This window comes from Papaver somniferum, chromosome 4 (genome assembly GCF_003573695.1).
Source record: "Papaver somniferum cultivar HN1 chromosome 4, ASM357369v1, whole genome shotgun sequence".
Taxonomy (NCBI): Eukaryota; Viridiplantae; Streptophyta; class Magnoliopsida; order Ranunculales; family Papaveraceae; genus Papaver; species Papaver somniferum.
This window is the reverse complement of record NC_039361.1, coordinates 156,054,181-156,067,321: the sequence shown is the minus strand read 5'-3', so window position 1 is coordinate 156,067,321 and position 13,141 is coordinate 156,054,181. Positions and strand designations below refer to the sequence as shown.

General features: G+C 34.2%; 1 long non-coding RNA gene across 1 annotated transcript; it reads right to left on the bottom strand.

The window, feature by feature from the left end:
- Nucleotides 1-3,376: 3,376 nt before the first annotated feature.
- Nucleotides 3,377-4,484, bottom strand: LOC113274394. The gene is made up of 2 exons (XR_003322995.1): nt 4,067-4,484; nt 3,377-3,953 (listed from the first exon to the last, which is right to left on the bottom strand). It is a non-coding gene; the product is annotated as an uncharacterized LOC113274394 (long non-coding RNA).
- Nucleotides 4,485-13,141: the final 8,657 nt, after the last annotated feature.

The following is a 13,141-nucleotide window of genomic DNA, read 5'->3' as shown; positions in this document are numbered from 1 at the left end:
GGATACTTGCGAAGCTATCCTACCAACCGAAGTATTTGCTCAAAATTTTGCAAGCACTAGATTCAACAGGGTTAGCAGAAGATTTCTTGACGTCATCTAAAATATTAGATAAAGCCTTGAAAACAGTATCTATCCCATCCACCACTTCTTTGGAAAAAGGGGAAGATTCAGATGAAACAGTGGTAATAACAGAAAATTGATGGTCATCATTCTTTGCTAAAGAGGTGTCATTTGAAGGTGGAATTTGAAGAAGATTAATAGTTGGAGTTTAGATGGAATCGTTTTGAGGAGTATTGGTCGTAGAAGAAGGAAGGGTTTCATTCGCAACAGACTCGGTTAAAATAGCGGAATTTATTGCGATGTTTTCACAGATAGAAAGTGGAGGTTCAGTTTGCAATGATGTTAAAGGAGAATTAGTAGGAATTAGTTTGGGAAGAGTAATAGCAAGACCAACAGTTTTAGGGTGGCGAGGCTTTTTGCGAGGTTTACTAGTGTTTTCATCCTCCTGCGAATAACAATCTAGATAAGAAATAGAGGCAACAATATTGTTATAAAGAGAATAAATGTTTCTTACTACCTTGTGATTCGCAGGCTTTCTTTTGTGTACATTGGCTTTTTGCTGCGACTTTTTGGGAGCGTTAGGGTTTTGAACTGTAAATCTAGTATTAGAAATGGTTCCGCTGGAAGAAAAAAAAGAAGAAGATGGGGATTACATGAAATTAAGTAAAAGACGGATAAAATAACTCTTGTGAACATAATCTCGATAAGCAAGATCGGATTGGACAAAATCAGAAGAATATTTACCTCGGTGACTCCATGAAAGCAGTAGCAGGTTATTCTGTAAAAAGCAGAAAGTTGCAGAAGATGAAGAATTATAGAGAGCAAAGAGATGAGGAAGACGGAGAAACAAAACAAGATTATTTATTTACTGACGGTCCTTTTATAGACAAGAGGATGGTGACTGGGTAATAATGAACGTACCAGTAAAAATAGAATAATTTGAAACGAATAGGCAGTCATACTTAATTTACGGAATCCTGTCAAGAGAAGAATATGGAAAAATGGGTAGCTGTGGTATTAAGAAGAGACAAGAATCTCATGATCTTCTCATCTTCGCAGAGAAGACATGAGACAGAGGCAAGATGAGAATAAAGAAACAATTCGCTCATTCAACATTTTTTTAAGAATTCTACCTTCATAGATAAAGAACAGAGGCAACTGTGGACTACCAAGAAAACGTTTTATGTTCTTTATCTTCTCGGCAAGAATCATTTCCAAAGTAGATGTTCACTAATGAATAACAAGAATCCTCACCAAAAATAGAGTAATAATTTCGCACGAACATAGGCAATATTTATTTAAGGACGGATACTTCTTACATTTCTTCAAGGATATTTCGCTCGTTTCTCCAACAACTACAACAAAGTGGATTTTTCCTTAAAAATCGTTCTTCAAGAAATATTCAAGGAAAAAGAGGCAAGATGTAGGATCAGAATATCGCAAGAAGACTACATCTGCGAAGTTTTGATTAACAACACATTGCGAGTGTCGCAGAGTGATTTTAGAGAATGACGTAGCAGGTGACGGTGGCAGAAACATGGGAAAAGCGTGATGATTCTGCGAAGCTTAGAGTGTCTGCGAGAATTTACAATAGAACTCTTGCGAAGAACTCGCAAGTCAGATCCGAAATTAAAGGACAACTTAGCTGTCATCCACTATGTAATTACCCTGTATAAAGAGGACGAGTAAGTTCAAGAAGGGGGGTGAGTTTTGGAGTGTTGAGAAAGTTTTCAGGAGAGAGAAAGTCTAAAAGAGAGATTATATTCTTGATTTCTTTTATTTCTTGTAAGATTTTCTAAGATTCAATTATTAAAAAGTGTTGTTCTTCATATTAAAGATGATTTAATTGTATGAATTCTTGTGAGGGGTGTAGTGTGGGATTTCCTGCAGCTACATATGTAGTTGCGTGATATGATCTTGTTGTTTCTATCGTGTTTGAGTACAATCGTAAGATTGGCTTGAGATTTATATCTCCGACCGATAGCCAAGATAGAAAGGTAGTCACAAACACCTTCATCTCATCGTTTGTGATTCCACAATATCTTGGTTCGTTAATCGATTAAGATTATTGTGAGGTGATTGATATTTCTAGGTTGTTCTTGGGGAATATAAGTCTGGTATATCAATTAGTTCTTGTTCACCTTGATTTATCAAAAGACGGAACAAAACTCGTAGGTATTTCTGTGGGAGACAGATTTATCTACTCCTATAGACTTTTCTGTGTGAGAAAAATTTGTTTATCAAGTCTTCGACTTTGGGTCGTAGCAACTCTTAGTTGTGGGTGAGATCAGCTAAGGGAATCAAGCGCGTAGTATCCTGCTGGGATCAGAGATGTAAGGAACGCAACTGTACCTTGAATCAATATGAGATTGATTAGGGTTCAACTACAATCCAGACCGAAGTTAGTTTGTAGTATGCTAGTGTCTATAGCGGCTTAATACAATGTGGAATTCAATCTAAACTAGGTCACAGGGTTTTTATGCATTTGCGATTTCCTCGTCAACAAAACTTATGGTGTTTGTGTTAGTTCTTTTCCGCATTATATTTTTTTGTATAATCGAAATATCATTGGTTGTGTGTTGAATCGATCAATTGGTAAATCCAAGCTTTGGTTGTTGAATGAAATTGACTGATCCTTGAACATTGGTCTTTGGTACCGTTCAAGTTATCTCTTTTATATTCAGTTGGGCTCGCAAATTATTATTTGGTTGATTGCGGATAGAATTAAAAGATTCAGATATAACTCTTTGATATACTTTTTATTAAGATTCAGTCTGACTGTCTAGTTGATTCTCTTGAAAGTATATTGAAGTTAGTCCATACAGATTTCTAAGCAAAATATTGGGTAAGGTTGTTAGACCCCCGTTTTTTCACCAGGACATATATAATTACTTTGGTTAATATCGTTATTTCTAGCTTACTGGTTTATTATATGTATTTTTTTATATGTCGATATTGCTCGTCAGAAAAGCTAGAAAAAAACTCATGAGAAGCTCTTTATCGAATGATAACAATTAAATTGCTTAAATAGAATATTATAAAAAAAATGTGGCGGTCTTTTTATTAAAATCATAAAATTTATGAAGTATACGTAGCTTATCCCCAGCCATGATAAAAAGAGAAGGTAGCGGCAGGCTTAATGAACTGGCGTAAAACTCGACCACTTGAATAATGTAATTAGTATTTTTTATTATTATTATTATGGGATAATTGTTGTTTGGTACTCAGGTTTAGATCAACACTAGGCTTTGGTCTAACATTTGTCCAACGTTAGGCCTTGGTACCTGGACTGGACGTTGAATGTAGCCGACTGTCATTTACCAGAATTTAATTCAATTATAGAATAAATAACCGTGAATTTACACTTTTACCCTGAAGGGGGACTTATATCCAACGGCTATGCTAACATGACTTATTCTATGGCCACGATGTAACCTAAATCTCTTCTCTTCCACCTCCATCTGCAGAAACCCCCATGGATGTACATGAAGAAAACCCGATGCTTAGGCTCATGTTTACCACCATTATTACAGGTTACACATACAATACATGACCACTCATTCTACCCGACATCCAATACAATATCCAAAATCCACATTTGAACTCATATAGATTTTATTTAATCATTGATCCCACTGCATTCCCATTCCTATAACCCCAAAAACATCACAAAAAACACTCAGAAAACAAAGTTGGGTTTACATTCAATTTGATTTTAAAACAAGAACAAGAGTTCTAATAAAACACAATACCCGACTCCAAAATCCTCAAGAACAGACCCAACCCCTGTTCTTCAATTCATCACCAGAATAACTTCAAAACATTAACTGACCAACACCCTTGATTCGTAAACTGAAGATCACCAATACAATAACCCTAATTCTAATTTTTTCCTGGTTCACAAAAACATTTGAAGATAACATATCAATATCAAAATCCCAAAGACATCAACTGCATCCATACTTCGATAAACATAACAAACTTACATTAAGTAAGGATATATTACCTCAAATACAAATTCAGAAGTTTTGTTCTTCCTTTAGTTACTCACCATCAGGCTCATGTTTCCATCTTCAATCTGAATTCACGAACCCTAAATTCTTCGATTCCTCATGGAGAATTGAGAAGTAGTTGTTAAATCTTCTTCTCTGCTATCAATTCATAATACCCATCACTAACTCATCCTCAATTTCTTTAACCCTCAATTAAATCTAAAAACCCTAATTTACTGAATTAAAGTTCTTCTATTTGAGATATCAAATCATTGAGATGTTGCATGTGTTGTTTCCATGAACCAAATTGACTGAATACCAGCGATTAAGAGCCACTCGGTGGTGGTAGCATGGGTAGTTACTGAGATTTGAATGAAGATGATGACAACGACCAAGATGGGGTTCTGGGAAGGTTTTACGGTGGTGGTTCTCGGAAGAAAGGAAGAATATGAAAGGGAAGAAGGGATTTTGGAATTATAAGGATAAAAAAATTGTCCCTCCACGTGTAGATATTAGGTAAGATCAACGGTCTAGAAAAATTAACATAAAAGTATTATTTATTAAATTAAAATTACACTTAACCTAGTCAACTAGAGTCAACGTCCAGTCCGGGTACCAAGGCCTAACATTGGACAAATGTTAGACCAAAGCCTAGTGTTGGTCTAAACTTGAGTACCAAACTCCAATTATCCCTATTATTATTGAAAACACGATTATCCCTCTCATTCCAAAAATTTCACAAAATTGCAGCATATAATATATTCCAAACAACATGATTAATATAATCTGAAATGAAGTTCCATGAGAGAAGCAAACTAATGATGTATACGTGAAGTACATTGTTGCGGTCGAACTCCATTAAGAAGTAAATCCAACTTTTCTTGATGGATTTCCAATGCAAAAAGATATGACTTACAGTTTCATGTGTTGGACGGAAAATTCAATTTGCATTTGTCACAATTTGTCCATGTATAAAGTTACTTGTGGTCAACTACGTGTTTTCAGATACAACCCAAAGAAAGAAACCGATATTTGGGTGAGTTTTGGTCTCAAAATAAACTCAAAGCATCTTAAAAACAACTTGCACTATATAAAAATTAGTGAGGTCATAACCTGACTTAACTGAATACATATTCTTATCAAAATGTTTCGATTCCAATGTATATTCTCCTACAAATTCAAAAGTAATGGTATTCAGAGTTATTAGAACATTGCTTGGTCGAACTCACAAGTGTTGCTATATCAAGCTTGTTTTCAAATTTAGTTGATCAAAAATATGTCTTGATTTCTAGTCTACAATTAGTTAATTCTCGGATTAGGATAGAAGTATGTAGTTGAGAATCGAACATCACTGAGTTCTACCGTTTTAAGGCGAAGATCAACCGAAAAAGTAAGTGAAGACTGAACCAACTATTTCTTAGGTTATATTCATCCTCCTATCTATGAGACGATGTGACTAATTAGACTATTGCAAGCATATCAAGAATTTAGAGTCAAGTTTATCTTAGTAATTAGTTCTCGAAATATATATGACTAGGTATATAAAACTACTGTAAATCTGGATACAGGACAATATGCACATCAGTTTCACATACTGGGAAAACTGTTATACGGCCGGAGTCACAGTACATGTACCCAGTACGCTTACCAGCGTAGCTATATGTCGACATCAACTTTCGCATACCCGATATTCATACCATAAAAAGTCTATTGCTCGTGAACCAGGAATGGCACGCGTACCTAGTATGCATACCGTAAAGGAACTGTTGGTTTTGAAACCGGTGGGGTATCCATACCCGGTACGCAAATCGGAAAAGTTATGCGAGTTCATGAACCCGTTTTTGTCTTAAGGGTACACATACCCGGTATATGTACCATGACAAAAACAGTCATAAACAAGGTAGGGTACACGTACCGTCCCTGTCGAATATTTTCAGATGCAAAAAAATATTTCAGTGAGATAATTAGCATTTGAATAAATATATAAAAACACTATATAGACACGATTGATCACATTATAACCTATGGTTATGACTCAAACTTAAAGTATTAAGTGTTATATGAAAATAATCAAGCTTATAGTTCAATTGGCTAGTTTCAGCTAACCTTCATGAACATTGTCTTTGTACACGATTCGGTTACAGTTCATCCTAACCAGAGTGTATACCTTTTTATGTTAATCATACTTCAACTATTCATCTAACAATGGAAATTGTTTGCTTGGTTCCAAAGATATCTTATCTTAAACCTAAAGAAACCTATTTTTTGAAAGTCTATATAAGGGAGAACCTTAAGAAACTAGGATCTTTGAATCCCTAACGCTATTCTTTGTGTGTGCTAGTTGTAAACTAGAGTCGTCCTCTCCCTAAAACCCTTCTAGGGTTTAGCAACTAAAGAGACTTCATTTAGGGATTCGTGAAGCCAGGAAGCTATCTTTTATCTTGTTAGTTCGAGTATTCTGATCTTGTTTTTATTGTTGAGTTTCTCACTCACTCAAGCAAGATAAATAAAAATCAAAAAATTCTCTTCATTTCAGACTTTGTGATTCCACAGGTTTAATAGTTGTGAGGTGAAAAATAATTAAGGAAGCTCTTTGGGAAGCATAAGTCCGAATTTTGAGATTAGATAGTATCAATTTTAAGTCTCACCTTGATCTATCGGTCAAAAAGCAAACCACACATAGTCTTATATGTAGGAGGCAGATTGGTTTAAAGTCTTCAATTAAGTTAAAGCAATTCTTAGGTTGTAAAGGACGTCAGCTAAGGGAATCAATTGCGCGAAGTCTTGCTGGGATTCAAGAGGCGTAAGGAGCGTGACTATAGATGAATTGTTGTGAGGGTTTAATTCGGTCTCAACTACATTCCAATCCGAAGTTAATTGGTAGTAGGATAGTGTATGTAGTGTCTTAATACAATTTGGTGCTCAATCTGGACTAGGTCCCGGGGTTTTTCTGCATGCAGTTTCCTGGTTAACAAAAAATTTGGTGTCTATGTTATTTCTTTTCCGCGTTATATTGTTTATCTTTATTATTGAAATATCACGGGGTGTACGTAAATCTATCAAATTATATACATCCATCATTTTTTGTTGGATACGACTTGATTGATCTTGGATATTGATCTTTGGAATCGTCTAAATACTCTCACGGTTTAGTCAGGTTCACGTACTTGTCTCCATTTACATATTGATTGTGAGAGAAAGAGATATAAACTTTTATTATAATTCCTGATTGAGATTCATTAAGTTGTATGTATTTGGGTTTAGTCCATACAAGTTTCCTAAGAAAAAGTTAGTGGTGTATTTTGGTACCCTCGCATTTTCATTTATCACCTTCAGCTTCAACGTAAGTTACTTCTACTGTCTTGCCATATGCTAAAGCTCCATCATTTTTTTTGGCATAGACTAGCACATCCTTATTTTCAGAGTTTTCTAGGATTTCTAGACTAATAAATATTTCTTACATAAATAGCAGACCTCTCAATTTGTCTGAATGTTAGTTAGGAAAATCCCATAAGTAACCCTTCAGTGTATCCATTTCAGTTTCTACTTTTCTTTTACAACTTCTTTACATGGATGTATGGGGCCTGCACATGTTACTTATGTAAATGGTTTTCACTTATGTCAATATAATTGATGAATTTACCAAATTATGTTTACTATATCCTCTTACTCTTACGTATGATTTTAGAGACACTTTTATGCATTTCAAAGCTTACATAGGAAATTTGTTAACTCTCAAAATATAGACTATAGAGATTAGTGGATGAGGAGAGTTTGTTAACAAGATTTTAAAATAAATTCTTATAGTCCACTAAATAAAGTCTAGGAGAAGAGTTTGTTTATCTTTATCATTGAAATATCACGGGTTGTACGTAAATCAATCAAAGTATATACATCCATCCTTGTTTGTTGGATACCAATTGATTGATTCTTGGATATTGATCTTTGTAATCGTCCAAGTACTCTACACGTATATCAGGTTCACGAAATTGTCTCTGTAAAATTTATGGTTGTGTGAGAAAGAGATATAACTCTAAATATTATTCCTTGATTGAGATTCATTAAATTGAACTCTCGGAATTGTATTTAAGTTTTTTCATACAGATTTCCTAAGAAAAAGTTGGTGGTGTATTTTGGTACCCCCGCGTTTTCAAGAGTATACATAAAGATTGACAACTCAACTTGAGCCAGAGCATTTAACCTTTTTGGAATAAAAAGATTCCAGGAGTTAACACCATCTTAAACAAAAATCCAATTTGTTTACTATTATAGCATTACTCGGTTGAACCCCCAAGTTTTGATATCTTAAGCTTGTTGCCAATGTTAGATGATCCAAACTACATGTTGATTTCTAGTCTACTAAGTCAAGTCTCATACCAGATTTAGAATTTGCTAGTAGAGTATCAAACATATCACTCTAGAAGACTGCAGATCGACAAAGACATTTGAAGAACTTCATCAACAAGGTATGTGAAGACTAAACCATTATATTTGACTCACTATCTTACAATCATATCTATTTGAGACTATGTCATATGAATTTTGGTAGATTATTGGAAACAAGAAAATTTAAGTCAAGCTTGTCTTATTAAACATATCGAAATATGATTCAAGCGTTGGATGTTTAGTCCTTAAAAATATTAGTTTGAAACAATTTATTATTCAATAATTAATTCGTGGATCATATGAAAATTTTTCAAGCAATGATTTTATTATTTGGGAATGTTTCAAATATCTAAATAGATAAATTCGGAACTTCTGTAATTTTATCTCAGGGTAGGTTGGCGAACCATATCGCAAACCATAACTCTGATTTTCTGAAATACATGAAAGGTTGGCGAACTAGTTTGCAAACTGTAAGTTCAGAACACGATATTCACAAACCGTGGTGATCACAAAATTTAATATTGGTATTTGCTTGAAACTCAAGTTGTCTTACCTTGGATTCTTAAGCAACCCTCAGTATTGACTGTAAATAGAGATGCTCTTTCAACTGGAAAATTCAAACCGAGACACTTTGTATCCTAGCTAGATAATAGCTACAGTCAACCTATGTTGACCTACGTTTCCTCTGAGAAACATAATTATGTTTATAAATAAAAGACTTTGCTTTGGGGATTCGTGAAGCCAGGTTCAACTATCTTTTATCTTGATAGTTCGTGTATCATGATCTTGTTGTTATGTTTTCGAGGTTTTTATAATCTCTTTCAGGCAAGATAGACAGAAATCGCAAAGTTATCTTTGTCTCGGACTTTGTGATTCCTCAAGAATATAAAGATATTTGAAAACTTCTCTTAATTAATTAGTTAAGATTATTATTGTAGAATTCATATCTTCAAATATAGATTACAAGTTTCATACTTGACAGAATTCTTGGATTATTTGGATATGACTAGATTGACCTTGGATATTGATTTTTGGGATCGTCCAAGTACTTATTAACAATCAGGTTCATGCACTCTGTTTCCTAGATTTTATGATTGAGAAGAGTTAGAGATATAAACTCTATATGCATATTGGCAAAGATCATTAAGGTTTTCTACTTGCGTTTGTATTAGGTTTTTTGCATACATGTTGCCGAACAAAATAGTTGGTGGTGTAATGAGTCATGTGTCATGTCCATCTCATCGTATATTCCCTAGTCTTTATGTTGGGTCTATTTTCTTTATATATCAGTAGTCCTGTATTGTTTTCTTTATCCGTTTGGCAATACAAATTCACAATCAGTCACAAATCTTACATCTTGCCCTGAAACAACACAATCTTACTGCAACTTCGAATCAAATCATACCCATATTAATCTTTCATCTATTATCATAATTCAGATCAAACTCAGATCCGAGATAAACCCATCCATTCATAATTTCACCGACATCAGCTCACCTCTTTTGTGTTGTTCTCATGTAAGAGATCGAATCCATAACCATCCCAATCTTGAGCCAAAACCAAAATACATTGGTAACCAATTCTCCTTGTCTATGTTGAACCATATCATATCCTTGGAAATGATCATCATTTGTTCAATCCATATCTCAATCGAATGATTCTAATGACAGCAGCTTACCTGCGATATTCTTCTTATTCTCGACTGAGTTCTCGCCTGAGAACATAAACCCAACCAAATATATGAGCTACCACACCCAAATCTCTAGCCGTGTTGAACCCTTATTCAGTAGCAATATAAGAAGAAGATATAACCTGGTCACGACCTAAAAAGAATAGGAGAGACACAAATCGTGACCTAGCTGCTAGGTCATAATTGGAACCAAGATTTATATACCCAATGTTTGGATATGGGCTGCCAATAAGAGGTACCCACACTTCTTAAAACTGCATGGCAACCCTGAGTAGAATGTCGACCGCCTTTAATAACTCATATTAGATTTCAAACTTTCCCCTTATCCTCAGACTAGCTCACACTAGCTCACAGTATCTGAAATAACCATTTTACCCTTTTCGCAAACTTCTTTTTCTTTTCATCCAAATGACTCCAAAACACCTAAAAATTCAAGACAAACGTAATAATACATAGTTTACAAAAAATAACAAAGAAACCATAATCAATTGATAATATATCAAGGTGTTTAAGACATCTATCACCATGCATATGTATGTATTTTGTCTAAAAAGTTTTCTTTTGGTAGATATATCCATATAATAATAATCCCCTTATAAGAATAATATTTCGTAGTCCATAACATATTTTATACATAGATTTTACTGTATACGTATCCAATCCGGTGACGTATGTTGTGCTCTTTTCCTATGGTCAGGTTTGTCCCACATGGTTTTCTTGGCGAGGTTTTTAATAAAAAAACATGCTCATCAACATCATCATTATTACAAGCTTTTGGAATTTAGATTTTTATATGAAATGTTTCATCAATAATAAACTTACGATTCTGATCGAGAGACATCCTTTTCTTCGCACAACTCTTAATTGAATGCCTTGAATCTGGTCTATGCAATAAATTCTTCGACAAAAAAGAGGTAACTGAAGGGTCCTAATTGGTTTTCCTGATGCGCCTAGGTTTTATCCCAAGTAATTTTCTTGTCGCGGTTTTGACAACGGTGAAAATTCAAGGTCACCATGGTGGTTTTCCTTACGCAGTTTTAAAAGAGGGGAGTTCTTGATGACCATTAACATTTTAAAGTTGAAATTGTTGTCTTTTTTTTATTCGACCAATTTTTTCCCTATTAAAATTTAGGGAAACTTATTTAAATACTCCTCAAAATCTACCTCTTAAAATATATCCTTATTCAATTTTTAAAAATACCCATACCTTCTAAAAAGTGTAAGCAACTAGCATAACAAAAGTTGCTTCCAGAAGTGGAAGCAACTTTCCAAGTTGACTTAAAAAAAATTGTTTTTTACGTCTAAGGGGTATTTGTGCAAGGTCAATCAAAATGGAGGGTATTTATAACATCCCCACTAAAATTCATTGGCAAAGTTTTCATGAAGCAATATATTTGAGAGGGTGGTCTTCCAAAATAAGGTATTACATGAAGAATGTTCTGTTGGTTGGTCCATAGTTTAAACACACTTAAGATTTTGGATTAACATCCAAATAGATAAACATGCTTAGAGATTAGTATGCCATGCACACTCTTATAAGGTCACATATTAGGATTTGTGAGGTTTCCTTCTACCAACTGTACTTTAGTTTAGGTATATAGATAGCCATCATTGACACCTTGTACTAACAAATCAAACATACTAATAAAAGCCTCTTCTTTTTAGTTCTTACTCACTTTATTTGTATATTTGCTATATAAATATCAACCTTGTACTACGCATATATATAATTACAGAACTAAGAAGTAATTATACGTAGTATTTAGTATTCATGGAATCATTTCATAAAATCTGGTTAAGAGAATGTGGGGTTTCCTGCTCCCATATTATTGTCGAGAGATTCCCCGATTGGCTTCTGTTAGAGCATTGATCGGTTGAACTTATAAGTTTTTCTATATCAAGCTTGTTTTCAATGTTAGATGTTCAAAATTATATCTTGATTTCTAGTCTACTAAGTCAAATCTCAGACAGGTTAGAATTGTAGTTGAGTATCATAGATCACCCTTAAAGACTGAAGATCGACGAAGACATTTGGAAAACTTCTGTATGTATATGTGATGACTGAGCCATTTATTTTACTTATTATACCATCATTGTATATATTGAGATTATGTCGTATGATTTTAGTAAATTTACAAAAGAAGATGTTTCGAGTAAAGCTTGTCTTGTGAAAAATCTTGAAATATGATTTAGCGATTAGATGTTCAAAGGTTCCCAAAAAATTTATTTTTATGAATTAATTTATTGGATCAATTGAAAATTTCCTATACAAATGATTATATCATTTGGGGATGTTTCAGACATCATAAGAGTAATATAAACTTACTGAAATTTCTGTTTAGGGAAGGTTGGAAAACCTAGTTTGCAAACCATTGATATTGAATTTATAATTACTTGATGGTTGGTGAACTCAGTTCACGAACCGTAAGTTCAGTTAGGAATAGTTCACTGGTTGGCGAAACTTTGTGAACTAAATTTTAAGTTGGATAAATTAGTTAGAAGTTGGCGAACTTAGTTCATGAACTATGGTCAACTGAGTTCCGGAGTATTGTAGGGTTAGCGAACTCAGCTCACGAACCTAAGCACCCCGACTCTTGAACAAGCTTTACGGTTGGTAAACCGTATACTAACTGTCCCGACAAATTTTAACAAATACAAAAAAAACCCAAGACCTAGTCCAGATTTAATACCAAACCGTGTTAATCCTCTACAGATACTAGCCTACTACTAATTAACTTCGGACTGGAACGTAGTTGGGACCGAATCAAAACCTCACAACAATTCAGTTACAGTCGCGCTCCCTACGCGTCTTGCAGCAGGACTCCGTGTAATTGATTCCCTTAGATAATGTCATTTATATCTTAAGAGTTGCTTCTGTTAGAGCATAGCTCGGTTTAACCCACTAACGTTGGTATGTCAAGTTAGTTGTCAATTTTAGTTACCAAAATGCATTCTTGATTTAGCATACTAAAGATAGTTTCGGACTAGATTAGGTCTAAGAAGCTGAATTGAA